Genomic DNA, 14186 nt, shown 5'->3' with positions numbered 1-14186 from the left:
CAGCTGTTCCCTCAGAGAACCACTTAGTACACCATTCATTCATATAGAATCTTCTACAGAAGTTGTCTGATTATTTTCTATTACTTTTTGATAACCCCAAACCCCAAACATTCCAAGAGGTAGTTTGTCTCTAAATGCCCTGTATACTTGAATATGGTAATATATATTATATATAAGGTAATATATATTAGACACTATACCAGTTCAGATATCTTACCCCCGGATTTACTATTCCTCTGTGCAGGACTAGCTTAGTCCTGCATGGAGGTGTCTGTTTAGGAGCAGTACGGCAGCGCATCATGCATAGTAATGAGGCACACTGCCTGAGCTCCTAGGCTTCTACAGAGTGTGTAAGAGTGCAGGGGGCATTTCTGAGAGCAGAGCTCTGAGAATATACATGCCCCCACAATGAAGAACAATAGAAAGGGGTATGAAATGAGTGAGACCGCTCATAGGTGACTGCATATCTGCACCAACAGTCCCCCATGTATACAACTGCAACAGTATATATAAAGAAAATGAAGAAACCCTTTATTTTGTTTTAAAAATCCATTTAAAGCTAACCGTAGGCCCATCACTTAGCAACAGTTAAAGCAGCTTAAATGGCTGAAGAGGATAACAAAGAAGATATATCCAAACACAGCAGCATAGCAACAGTGTAGTGGGCAGAGCTTTCGCCTTACAAGCTGGCATTCCCAGTTTGACCCCCACTGCAGCACATTCTATTTTCCATAGGAAAGCACGTTATGAGTAATATTTGTGTTGCATAACCCACTAAATAACACATTTTCAAGAACTGGAGTACTCCAATAAATGCACATGTGGGGTGTCAGTGTCATAATGAATAAGGCACTAGTAAGCAGGTTTAAGCACAAATAAGCAGTAGTCAGCATATTTAAGCACTAGTAAGTAGGCTTAAGCCCATTTGCATGGTGGCAAGCAATGTCTACACTGGTTAAGCAATTATTCATAGGTTCATAGGTTCATAGGTAAGAACTAGGCTACCTGCCCGAGGGCATCTATAAGCTTAACAAGAATGTGTTGGCTTTCACCACCCCTTAAATTAGTTCCCTGTGCTTCTGTCCAGCAGAGCCATTAGTTCTCTGTGCCTTTGTCCAGCAGAGCCACTGCAATGATCCCCGAGGTAAATTTTCTGCTTCCTATCCACTCGTCAAGGTTTCTCTTGAAGAGTGCTAGTGAGGGGCTCTGCCTAATGTAGATTGGAATCCTGTTCCAAAGCATAGGGGGTCTCTGGGACAGGAATCTATCCCTCCAGCACGTCCTATTTATCATTGTGGTGAGGTTTAGATCGTGTGGCTCTTGGGGATTTTTTTTTTTTTTTTTAGGTGGAGCATGTCCATAAATTCTGGGTTGGACATGGCCTTGTATGTCAGGCAGATCACCTCTGAGTAAGCGGTATGCAACCAAGTACAGCTGGCGTTTCTTCAGTTGGGCTGCATAGGGCATCTGTTTGAGGCCAGTAATCCTCTTGGTGAGGTGCTTCTGTGGTCTTTCCAGCTGTTGCAGGGGTCTTGTAGGGTACATCCCAAATGGGACATTGTACTCTATGATGGGTCTAATGAGTAGAGGGGCACAATAACCTCTTTTGTTCTAGATGCAAACCCTTTTGTGATTAGGTGGGCCACATAGAAGGATTTTCTAACCACCTTGGCAATATGATTATCAAAGGAGAGATTATTATCTACTTGGGTCTCCAGATCCCTTATTACATTTTCTGTATTTAGTTCATGGGTACTTTGTTTTTTCCAAAGGAGATGACTATACACTTTTTGGCATTTAGCTTGTGGCCATGATTTTGACACCAGGTATCCATCTCAGTGAGACCCTTCTGGAGGATGTCTGTATCAGCCGTTGAGTCAATTATGGCCCCCAGTTTGCAGTCATCTGTGAACTTGGTAAGCTGTCATCCTCCTATACTTGCCTGTACCTCTGAGAAGTATATACCAAATAGGAGGGGTCCTAGGACTAAGCCCTGGGAGAAGCCACTTGTAACCGGTTTAGAGTCTGACCTAGAGCCTGCAACTCTCACCGTGTGGGTTCTATCTGTGAACCAATTGGCAACTCATCTCATAACATAGGGGTTTATGATCAGGCTGGTGACCTTGTCTATAATACCAGAATGGTTAATGGTGTCAAAAGCCTTTGTGAGGTCTAGGTAGGCTGTGTGGGCCACCTTTCCCTCATCTAAGGCCTTTAGTAACTGTCTCAAAGAAGTCCACCAGGTTTAGGAGGCATGCTCTGCCCTTAAAAAAGCCAAACTGAATAGGGTCCAATGTTTGGAGGTTCCCAATGTCTCTGTTAATGAGTTCCATGATGATGCACGCCATAGCCTTGCAGACCAGGCTAATCAGGCTTATAGGGCAATAGTTCCCGGGGTCCATTGTGGATCCACCTTTGTGGAGCGGAATAACTGTTGCTGTGCGCCACTCTATGGGTACATAGCCTGTGGAGAAGCTGAGTTTGAACAGTGTGTTTAAGTGAAGAGTTAGTTCATTTTGGAGCTTGTGTAAGACACAGCCTGGGACACCGTCCAGTCCCACTGAAGCTGTGTTTTTGGCTTTGGATAGGGCTGTTTTAACCTGTGTGTCAGTGATTACCGTGGCTCTACATTCTTCTGGCATGGTTATGGGCCCTTTAGGGGGTGAGAGGGGGCTGAAGTTTGCACTAAACCTGTCTGCCAGAATGTTGACAATATCAGTCGGTTCAGTGAATTTTGTGCGATTCTGCAGTAACTCAGAGAAGACCTGAGAGTTTCCACTTAGGTTCTTGACATAGCTAAAGAACTCTTTGTGGTTATCTTTGGAGTCCTTGGCAATTTTTCTTTCGAAGCTAGCCTTGGATGATTTTATGAGGGATCATAGTTTCTTGCTGATACTGATGAGGGATGTCTTTCCTTCTTGGGATTTTACTCTTTTCTGTACTAGTTTCCTCCTTCTATTGTATAGCTTGTTTATGGCAGGGGTCCACCAGACTGTTTTCCTTTTCTTGGAGGAGTGAATCTTGGTTTTGCTTGGGATAGCATGATCCATGCATTCTTTCAGGTGCTCATAGAGTGCCTTTGTAAGGGATTCATCAGCTTGGACAGCGTTCTCCTTCAGCATAGGGGCTGTGAACCTTTCCACCTCGGTCTTAAGTAACATGAAGTTTGCTTTTGAAAAGTTTTTCACAGTTGTTTCCTTTATTGGGGGTGGGGGTGGAATGTGGATATGCAGAGTGATTAGTCTATGGTCTGATCTAACCAGTGAGGGGTTGTAAAGCTAACTCCCTGTAAGCAGTGCTTACCATCACGCAAACCTGCTTACAAATGCTCAAAAGTGCCTTAATCACTCTGTATCCAATGGCCCTTGTTCTGCCCATCAACAAAATAAACAGCCATGCAGGTCTCAAACTCAGGACCCTATATACCATAGTCACAGTAGTTAACCACCAAGCAATCACAGAAGTACAGAAGAGTGAGGTATCAGCAAACATGTCCTCACCATAGTAAAACAAAACTGAATCTGTGAAAGGAATCAGTATACAGCCATATGTTCCATAACCCACTACATAACATAAATATGTGAACTGGAGTACAGCAGTAAGCCCAGAAGTGAGGTGTAATTAAAATAGAGTGTTGAAGTCTCCAATAAAACACAAGGACCCCATAGATGGTATGTACACATTAATCATGGATACCAGGTATACATATATATATATATATATATATATATATATATATATATATATATATATATATATATATGGTGTAATGAATAATAACACAATGCCAAAAAGGAATTATAATGTAAAGGCTAATGTAAGCAATGCTAAGCATTGCACAGGGCAGCCTAGGAGGTGTAAGCGATGTGTAGGGCAGCTAACTCATTGTGCCCAGTGGTATACCCCTTTGAACAATGCCAACCATAGGTAAGCAGGTTTGCCCATAGCTTAGCCTTTTCAAAACTGGGCAATCACAGAAAAGTGAGAGAAATTGGCCCTACTTAAACCCAAGAGGTGAGAATACATCTCATAACTGGTTGTAGATTCCCATTGCAGGCACTATGGCAGTAAGGGGAGAAGGTGTGCACTTTCGGGAACAGCACTGTTGCATCCAGGAGTCCAAGGTCATGGCAGGACTCCTTGTCAAAGACCATGATCAGAAATGGCTGCAGGGCCAGTACCAGGGCTCCCAATATAAGGCGGAGGCCTGGGACCATCACCTCACCAGTGCCACTGGCATACCCTGAACTGGTGAGCAGGTCGGGCACCGCTATGTCGACCTGAAGCGGCATAAGGGGGAACTCTTGGAGGAGTGGCTCCAAGAGGCTAGAGTGGTAAGGGATGTTCCAGTCATGTGTAAGTATCACCCTAGTATGTGTGTAATAATTGCCAGCTCAGGTATATCATGGATATGTATGGCTAAATATTCCTCTTATGTCCCCCACAGCTGCAATGGAGCGGGCTGCGAACCAGGAGGCCTACATCAGTTGCCTGGCGAGGTTGTGACATGAGGCAGGTCAGTAATACTTTCGCATTTATTGTCATAGGAAAATCTAAAAGTAGTAGTAAATTAATTACCTGTATAAAATCTGTATTGTTCAAGGCAAGTACTGCATGCACTAGAGAATATGGCAGGAAGAGTCTCATATTGTTTGGATGTCAATAGAATTGTAATAGCCTGATAAAACAGGTCTAACTGCTGGACTGCATGTGTATATTCTGGTATCATATGGTAATGTAGATTTGCAATCATGTAATAGTACTGTTGTAGTAAGCTCTATGTTACCCACAGCGTGCACCATAAATTGAATGTGTAGGAATGCCTGTATATGACAGGTGTAATCCCCAGAGGCCATTTAGTACAAATGAGAAACACATAGACAGTAAAGAGGGAAAATGCAGACAACAAAAACTAAGTAGCACATGCAATTGAGATGTGAACTGTTGTTTGTTTTAGCACACACACAGCCATGGTTCAAATCCTGCCAATGGTAGTAGTCTGCATACAGAATGATACCCCACAACTGTACAGATATGTCCAAAATGTCCAGTAAAGTGGACCATATCTGTTGCCTATCAACCTGTCCCCCTCGGAAATCAGTGGGATGATCCCAGACATATAGGCAGCAAACAGGAAATACAACTAATTGACACACATCTATGAGAACAAAGCTGGCACACTAGCAACTCCCGAATACCTTATGTGAGTAAGAAGCCACGTATGTCCCATTTACGCCCCAACTTCTCAAGTACAGTAACAGAGTGAGATGTATGTGCATAATAGCAATGTGGAATCTGGTACTGTGTGTGGGAACATTCAGGTAGTGCTAATAAACATTCCTCCCACAGGTATGTCAGATACCAACACTGTGCCCAGAAATACAAGAATGATATTCAGTTGCTCTGAATAATGAGGTATTACATATCACTGTCACCCACACTGTCCTACAGCATATAACTGTCTAGGAAATCTGTATAAGAGTGTTGTAATACAAGGTCAGAATGCAAAAGCACAGGGGATTAATAAGACAGATAGCAGATAGGAGGTATACAGCAATATCTATATAGCAGACACAACTATGATGGACCGTATTTAAGATGCAACAGACACAGCCATGGTCTGAATCATGGGAGTGGAATTAGACTGCATATAGAATCATACTCCACAACTGTACAGATGAGGCCAGAATGTCCAGTATATTTATTTTACATTTTATTTTACATTTGTTGACCGGGCTAGTCTAGCTGGATACATGTCCTTTTTCAGTAGAGGCCCGGGGAGAAAAGCTCCCAACCATGTGAACAGTTTAGCAATTACAATTTTATGGAAATCTTACATTATAATGTATAACAAAACAGTAAAAAAAAAACTTATATACATATTTGTAGTGAGAAAATCTTTGGTATAATCTTAGATTGTAAAGAATAAGAAACACTAAAATAAACATTTTATATGTGCTAGTAAAGAGAAATCCTAGGTCGAATAGATCAGAAAGGTAGATAAGGAGGAGATAAACCTGGTTGATAGTAGAGAGAGAGTAGAAAGTAGGGTAAAATGAGGCAGAAGGTGTTAATCAGGGGTTGGACAAGGGCATAACCAGTGGGACTTAAAATATTCTCTAAGATTATTTTTGAATGTGGTGAGTGATGTCATAAGTCTAAGGTTATTGGGAAGGGAATTCCATAGCTGTCCAATAGAGTTAGCATAAAGAGCGTCACCACCTATGTTGTTAGATTTGATGGTTAATACTTGATTACTATTTGATGAACGAAGGGAACTGAGGTTGGTATAAGGGGTTAGGATATTGGAGAGTGAGGGGGTTTTGTCAGGTTGATGAATTATTTTGAAGGCTTCCGTGAGTTGATTAATTTTAAGAAGATTGGGCAGTTCTAGCCAGCCGAGTTTCTTGAGGTTATAGCAATGGTGTACGATAAGGTGAGCCTGTTATGAATTTGGCTATATGGTGGTAGGTGGTAGAAAGGTTATTGAGCTCACGTTTATTCAGGAAGGAAAACACTGGGGAGGCGTATAGTAACGTGGAAAGAAGATGCGTACGGGCAATGGTTAATTTTGCATGTGGAGTAAGAAAGTTCCTGATTCTGTACATTGAACCTAGTTTCTTGTTGACAGATTTAATGGTTTGGGAAGTATGGAGATCGAATTTGAGCTTGTAGTCAATAGTGACACCTAATAACTTGGTGTGGGAGACAGGCTCTATGATGGTTCCATTAGAGGATTCCACAAAGAAGGAGCTAGGATTAGACGGTTGTGCTGTTAGGGTTAAGGAAGTGGTAGACGAGGGGAAGAATAAAAGTAACTTGGTTTTATTTGGGTTGAGAATGAGTTTCAGGTCAGAGAGCCTTTTTTCAACTTTGGCAAAACATTGTTGGGTGGCTACTTGCAGTTTCTGGAGAGAAAGATCAGAGCAGATCAAGGTAGAGTCGTCTGCGTATTGGATGCAGGTGGAGCTGGGGATGAAAGTGTGAAGGTCATTTATAAAGACAGAGAAAAGAAGGGGACCAAGTATGGAGCCTTGGGGGACACCTATGTTGTTAGGGAGTAGTTGAGATAAACTATTTTTCCACTGGACTGCTTGTTGTCGGCAAGAAAGGTAGTCCTTGAACCAGTTTAGGCCTAACTTGTCCAGATGGAGGGTCAAGAGTTTGGAGTAATAGTTGATGGTTGACCATGTCGAAAGCTTTTGATAGATCAAGAAAGAGTGCAGAGGATATAAGTTTTTTGTTACAGTTGCTATTTACTGAGTCAACAAAGGAGAGGAGGGCAGTGGTAGTACTATGGTGGGGGCGAAAACCATGCTGGGTACTAGACAATAGATTATTGATGGTTAGGTAGTGTAGAAGTTGTTTGTGAACACACCGTTCCAGAATTTTAGCTATTGGAGAGAGTATAGCAATCGGCCTGTAATTGGAAGTTTCAGTAGAAGGGCCTCCTTTATGTAATGGAATGATGTACGATATTTTCCAAATAGAGGGGATGTTGGCCTCTGTAATGGATCTGTTGATCAAGATTGATATGGGATAGGCAATGACATCAGAGGCTAGTTGGAGGTATTCTGCAGGGAGACGATCGGCAGCAAGGGAGGACGGTTTTAGTTTTTTTATTAGGGTACGGATATAGGAGGTGGATACTGTATGAAGGTTAAAGGAGCAAGGGGGTAAGTCTTGAGGAATAGTTGAGGATGGAGAGGAAGTGGGTAGATGGTTGGCTAGGGACTGGATGGTCTCTGTAAAAAAAATGTTAAAGGCATTAGCTATTTCTTCTGGTTTTTTATTTGTGAGTTTATCTGGTATTGGGGTAGAAGATTTACCAGGATGAAGAAGATTGTTAAATCCAGCCCAAAACTTTTTTGGGTTAGACTGATGTTTATCCTGAAGGTGGCAGTAATACTGTTTTTATCTCTAGTAACATCAGTTTTGTGGAGTTTCAGAGCTGCTGGAATTTGATGCGATCTAGGGAGTTTTAGTAGCTCTCCATTTGTTCCAGGCTTGGTCACGGAGTTTAATTTTGTTTTGGTTTCTTTGTTAGCCAGGAGCTATACGGTCTTTGGTTCTAACAAGCCTATTTGGGGCATGGGAGTAGAATTTTTAGGAAAGTGTCATTGAAGTATGAGACCCTCTCGGCTAGGGGAAGAGAAGAAAGAATAGACCAGTTACAGGATTTTAGTTCCGTTAGAAATAATTCTAGGTTGAATTTTTTCTTGTTTCTAATAAGTTTATATAGGGGTGGGTATGAAGAGCAGAGTTTGTGTTTTATAATATAAGTGACAAGGTGGTCACTAAGGCTGTTGGGGAGGGTACCGGTGGTGTAGTTATTAGCATTTTTATTAGTTAGAATCCAGATTATCGTACTTTCCTTTTGCTGTGCATTACCAATTCGGGTAGGAGTTGTGATATTTTGGGAGAAGCCATAAAGATTGATTTGGTGGGGATTGGCCTTTGTGGAGCAGTGGGACCAGTCAATATTGAAGTCTCCTAGTATAATGGTTTCTTGGGGGTAATAAGTAGCTAACCAACTTAGAGTTTGTTCAAGGTTTTCATGGTTATTCCCTGGTGGGATATAGGTAACTACAAGACTGATAGTTTTTTGGGAGTTTAGGCAAATCTTTATTGGAATGAGTTCTATATTAGAGACCTGGGGGGGGTGCAGAGTGTTTCTAATTAAGTTAAGGCTGTTTTTGAACATTACAGTTATTCCCCCACCCTTTTTGGTTATTCGATCATTCCTTAGGATATTGTAACCAGGTGGAAGAATTTCTTCGTCCTTTGTGGCAGGTTTGAGCCATGTTTCTGAAAGACACATGATGTCCGGGGAGTAGGTGGCTATCATAGCATGTAAGCTATGTACTTTATTATTTATACTTCTTAGGTTAAGGTGAAGAATGAGGAGGGAGGTATTAGGAGTATGGGGTAATGTTGAGGTGGCCAGGTGCAGATGAGAAGCTGGGCCTGGATTAGGGTGGATGTCCCCGTGTTGAGTTATACTTTGTTTTATGTGATCTAAGAGCCTTTGGAGTTTATATAGTATTTTGAGGCTAGATTTACTATAGGTTGGACTGGGGTGTTGGAGGGTTAGGTGCGATAATTGAAGGTTTGAACTTTTTTGGGAGAAGAGAAGGAACTATGAGGTTAGATGGAGGGTGTGCAGATGGTTGAATGGGCATTAGGAAGAGGAATTCTGCAAGTGTTAGGTGTTCATAGCGTGATAGAAGATAAGGGATAAATAGAAGTAGTGATAGTGAAAGGGTGACGGAATACATGGTTTTACCGTGATAGAAATAGGCGGAAGTAGATGGGAGGGTGGATTATCAGGGCTTACTGAATTTTGGGGAGTGGCTAGTTAAGACGCAAAGGGAGTTGTTAATCAGGGGTCGGTCTTGATTGAGGGAGGAGTGTGGGATGGGCTTGATAACTCTATAAATTTAGAGGTAGTGGGGCGGTGGGATATGGGGGCAGGGTGGGAGCGGAGCGAGCCCGAAGTGAGGGCGAAGCGGAGCGGGGAATACACCTGCCTGGAGGTTGCAGGGCCTTAGAGGCAGCTGGGTATAGTACGGAGCAATACTTAACAAGGTAAAAACTAAAATAAAGTTTTTCTTTTACCCTTAAAGTCACTTTTTTGCTTTTTAGTTAGAGATGGTGCTGGGAATTAGGTTGTGCATTCGCACAATAGCAGGAATTCAACGGATCCGACGCCAAGAACCTGGGAGCCACGAGATGAAGGTTGGTGGGGGGGGGGCGCCTAGGATAAGATAGAGAAGATAATCACATTTAAGGCACAATAGTATATAGCTGCTGGAGGATACACAGTACAAAACTATTTATAGGTTTACAGTAGTATGAGCTGAGAGTGCAAAGCAGTGGGAGTGAGGCATTAAAAAATCAACAGTTCAACGCACCAAGCAGATTTCACTACTTACTAGCAGACACAGGATGTAATATGGACAAGTACAGTGCTGTTTACAGCTCAGTTATGCTACAGAAACATGCGATAGCTACTACCAACTAGTATCAGAATGTTAGACAATGTGATACAGTACAATACGACCATTATTAAAGTCTTAAGTAATGTTTAGATTCCGATTGGCACGACACTCATTTGAGCACAAAAAAGGTAGACTTTAACAGTAAACTTTGGCATGTAACATATACAAACGGTAGATTTGGCTACCTTGCGATTTAAATGAACACAGACTTTCAGTGGAAAATTAAACAGACTTTAGAGAAGTTGTAGCTAGGAACGCTGACATTGCAGAGAACAGTGGTGCTGTTAAACTTTACTAGGCTGAGCGTGATTTTAGCAAAGAACGCCAGCTAAGTTTTAAGTCACATTAACACATCAAATTTTACTGGATAACAGCAAGTACATGTGATATATGCTCCGAGGCAAAATAAGGTTTAGAATAAGGCAAATTGCTTAGAGATGCACAGTTGAACAGATATTATCATAGTTTAAACAAATGATGCTAGTTAGTTCGGCTGTTTCAGAGCACTAGATTGAGATATATCGTTCTTACAGAGCAGCAATTGTTGAGACAACAACACAATGACTTAAGATAGATTAAGCAAATTGTAATAGGACAGTGCAGACCTTTGGTAAGGAAGTCACCCAGGCAGGAGGATCGAGCAGTGCCAGTAAAACTTGTAGTATGAGTAAAAATGGCGGAATCTGGCGGGGACTTTGAAAACTCCCTGACGTCAGAACACCAATACACCTGCCTGGAGGTTGCAAGGCCTTAGAGGCAGCTGGGTATAGTACGGAGCAATACTTAACAAGGTAAAAACTAAAATAAAGTTTTTCTTTTACCCTTAAAGTCACTTTTTTGCTTTTTAGTTAGAGATGGTGCTGGGAATTAGGTTGTGCATTCGCACAATAGCAGGAATTCAACGGATCCGACGCCAAGAACCTGGGAGCCACGAGATGAAGGTTGGTGGGGGGGGGGGCGCCCTTAAAGTCACTTTTTTGCTTTTTAGTTAGAGATGGTGCTGGGAATTAGGCTGTGCATTCGCACAATAGCACAATATGTGCTCATATTTGCTGCCTGTCCCCATGGTAAGTCTGTGGGATGATCCCAGATGTTTAGCCAGCAAACAGGGAATACAAGTGATTGTCAAACATCTATGAGAACACACCTGTCACTGTAGCAACCCCCGAAACTGTTAGGAGAGTAATATTTCAAGTATGCCCTATCTACACTCCCATGTTGTCAAGCTGTAACCAGAGTGTGTACATTAACAGAGTGAGATGTATGTGCATAATACTAATGTATAATACGTCACTTTGTGTGGCAACAGTCAGGTAGTGCTAACAAACATTGCTCCCACAGGTACATTGGATATGAACACTGTGCTGAGGAATACAGACCATTATAACCTGTACTGGTACTGTTCACTCTGATATTGTAGGGAATTGTGAGGGTTGCAGTTTCTCTGAATAATAAAGTATCACTGGTCACTGTCACCCACACTGTGCTACATAATATAACTGCATAGGAAAGCATGTATATGTGTGTGTCAGGTCACTAAAGGTGGAAGAGGGTAATATTCTAGATATGTCCTGGCACACCAGCATGCGGACAACACATGGCCAGAGTCTGTGCATAAAGAGTTGGATATCTGTGTGCAAAACATCAACCTGGAATCCGGGAGTATGTGTAGAAACAGTTAGATAGTGTTAACAAGCAGTCCCTTCACAGGTATACCAGGTAAGAGGTGTACACTGCAGGTAAAACCGGTCCATGTATAATGATGATAACAGCCATATCACTGTCCAAACTAAGGCTATAGGATAGTGTAGTAAGACTTGTAAGGTACAGAAAACAGCACTGACTAGGAAAGTAATTTGGACTACAGGAATATACTAGTTGTTAATTGACATCTTTTTCTCCACCCAACCATATCTTCAACAATAATAAACATACCCACCCCAACTGGTATGTAATGACTCTGATAATGTCCAATTGTTTGATAAATATTTTAATGGTTCCCATGCATGGGCTATATTGAATTATTCCAACACTGGTGTCATGGTACCATCAATGTACCTGCATGCTGTTCTTAATTACCACTGTGGTCCCATATATGCATGTGTTCTGTTTGCTATGCAACTGTTCCATATCTGGTGTCTGTGTTAATGGGAAAATCTATGCATGCTGTTATACCTAACCCTGGAATGTGTTGACTATTACTAACCCACATATGATGATAAAATCTAAACACTATATCACTTGGGAAGGCCAGTCCCAGCTGACCCATCTGTACCACCTCAGCTGGCCGTGGCACCAAGCGCCAGCATGTCTGGGGCCCAACCTAGGACCTCCCTGTCCGTTGGTCCTGCACCACCTTCTGGTGGAGCCACCTCAGGGGATGGGGCTCGCCCCCGCTGGGAGTGGGCGCGGAGGGCTGCGTGTCATGATTAGAGTCTCAGCCTGGCTCTGTGACTCAGCCCTTAACACAGCCACCCTCGGGGCTGTGAAGATGCAGTGGTGACTTTCCATGGGTGTGGATCTCAGTCACACTGATAACACTAGAGGCTTGTGGGCTTCCGATATACCAACACCCCTCCCCATCAAAGTGTTTACTCCCCTACATGTGTCATATACTGCTTGTGTATGCATCTTGTTTGTCTTGTCTGTTAACCTAGCCAACCTACCTCCCCAAATATACCTACTACCCCTCCCCAACATCCCACTCTCACCTGAAAAAAAAAGAAAGGGCAATCTGTCCCCAGAAATAAATCTCGCTCCATACATAGCTGTCCATTTCGTACATGTTTCCACTGGAAACACGTAATCTGGTCTAATTGTCATCACAACGTATTATTGTTGTCCTCACACACTCCCAGGGTTTTGAGTGTCCAAGTCTTACCTCCAAATTCAGTGTATATGCACAGCTGTTGCTGTAGAAGAAATGGGCAGCTAAGGACCTTCCCTACACCCTTCCTGCACATCCCTGGCTAATTTCCCTACTGTCTTTCCCTCTTTATGCCCCTTTTTTTCACCACTTTCCTATCGACCCCTTTTTCTTTTCTTTTAAAGAAATTAGCGCAGGGGTAAGCAGTAGTAAGCACTTTTAACCAGCAGTAAGCAGGTTTAAGCCTGTTTTCGCAGGGGTAAGGAATGCCTACACAGGTTAAGCAATTCAGAAGCTAACAGAGTATAAGAAATTGTAACAGGAAATTAGCAGTGCTTACCTCCGTGCAAACCCACACAAACCTGCTTACAACTGCTTTAAAGTGCCTTAATCACTTTGTATCCAATGGTCTGTGTTCTGCCAGGCAACAAAACAAACAGCCTCTGCATGGTTAGAATCCAGGACCCTGCACACCATAGACAAAGTGATTTACCACAAAGCCATGTCAGATATACATAACCCTTATGTTTTCAAAAACATACCATCCAGCCCAGACATTCAACAGTACATATAATGTATTCCAACACTTAGATGTATGTGTGTGTGTGTGTGTAGATATATTAATATCTAAACAGATACAACATATCTGTATATATATATATATATATATATATATATATATATATCTAGGTATATACAGACGTACATCCATAGATAATGGGGAAATAACAAAAACATATATGTCCACATGCAACGTTAATGGGGTTGAGAGGGCCCAAATAATATACGTCTTGTAAAAATAGGTATACCCCCCAACAGCCAAACACGTCCACCCTGCAATACAGTACTAAGTGTTGCAGATCCCATAACCAGGACTAGACACAACATGGGCATCCCTAGGATACAAATATACAGACACATATATGCAGATACAGATACACATATACATATATATATATATATATATATATATATATATATATATATATATACATATATATATATATATAACTACACATACACACGCAGAGATATGTACATTAAGTTACATATGTAGTATGTGCACACAATATGGAACAGTCATTATTTCTACAGTTACCACCTTACCAACTGGAGACTGCATGAGCTACCTATACAAATGACATTCATTTCCTGCAACATATACCCACAGAGATATCAAAGGCTATAACACCACACACAGGTGTGCATACATGGGAAAGCTTTATTTGTGTGCTATTACAGTTGTATATGCCATGTCATATAGCTATTTAGACATGGACATCCATATAAACTGAGTAATGCAACTGTGAAACAGGTAT

Source organism: Protopterus annectens, chromosome 9.part0 (assembly GCF_019279795.1).
Source record: "Protopterus annectens isolate FY-2018-M chromosome 9.part0, PAN1.0, whole genome shotgun sequence".
Lineage (NCBI taxonomy): Eukaryota > Metazoa > Chordata > Ceratodontiformes > Protopteridae > Protopterus > Protopterus annectens.
Note: the sequence above shows the minus strand (reverse complement) of the source record.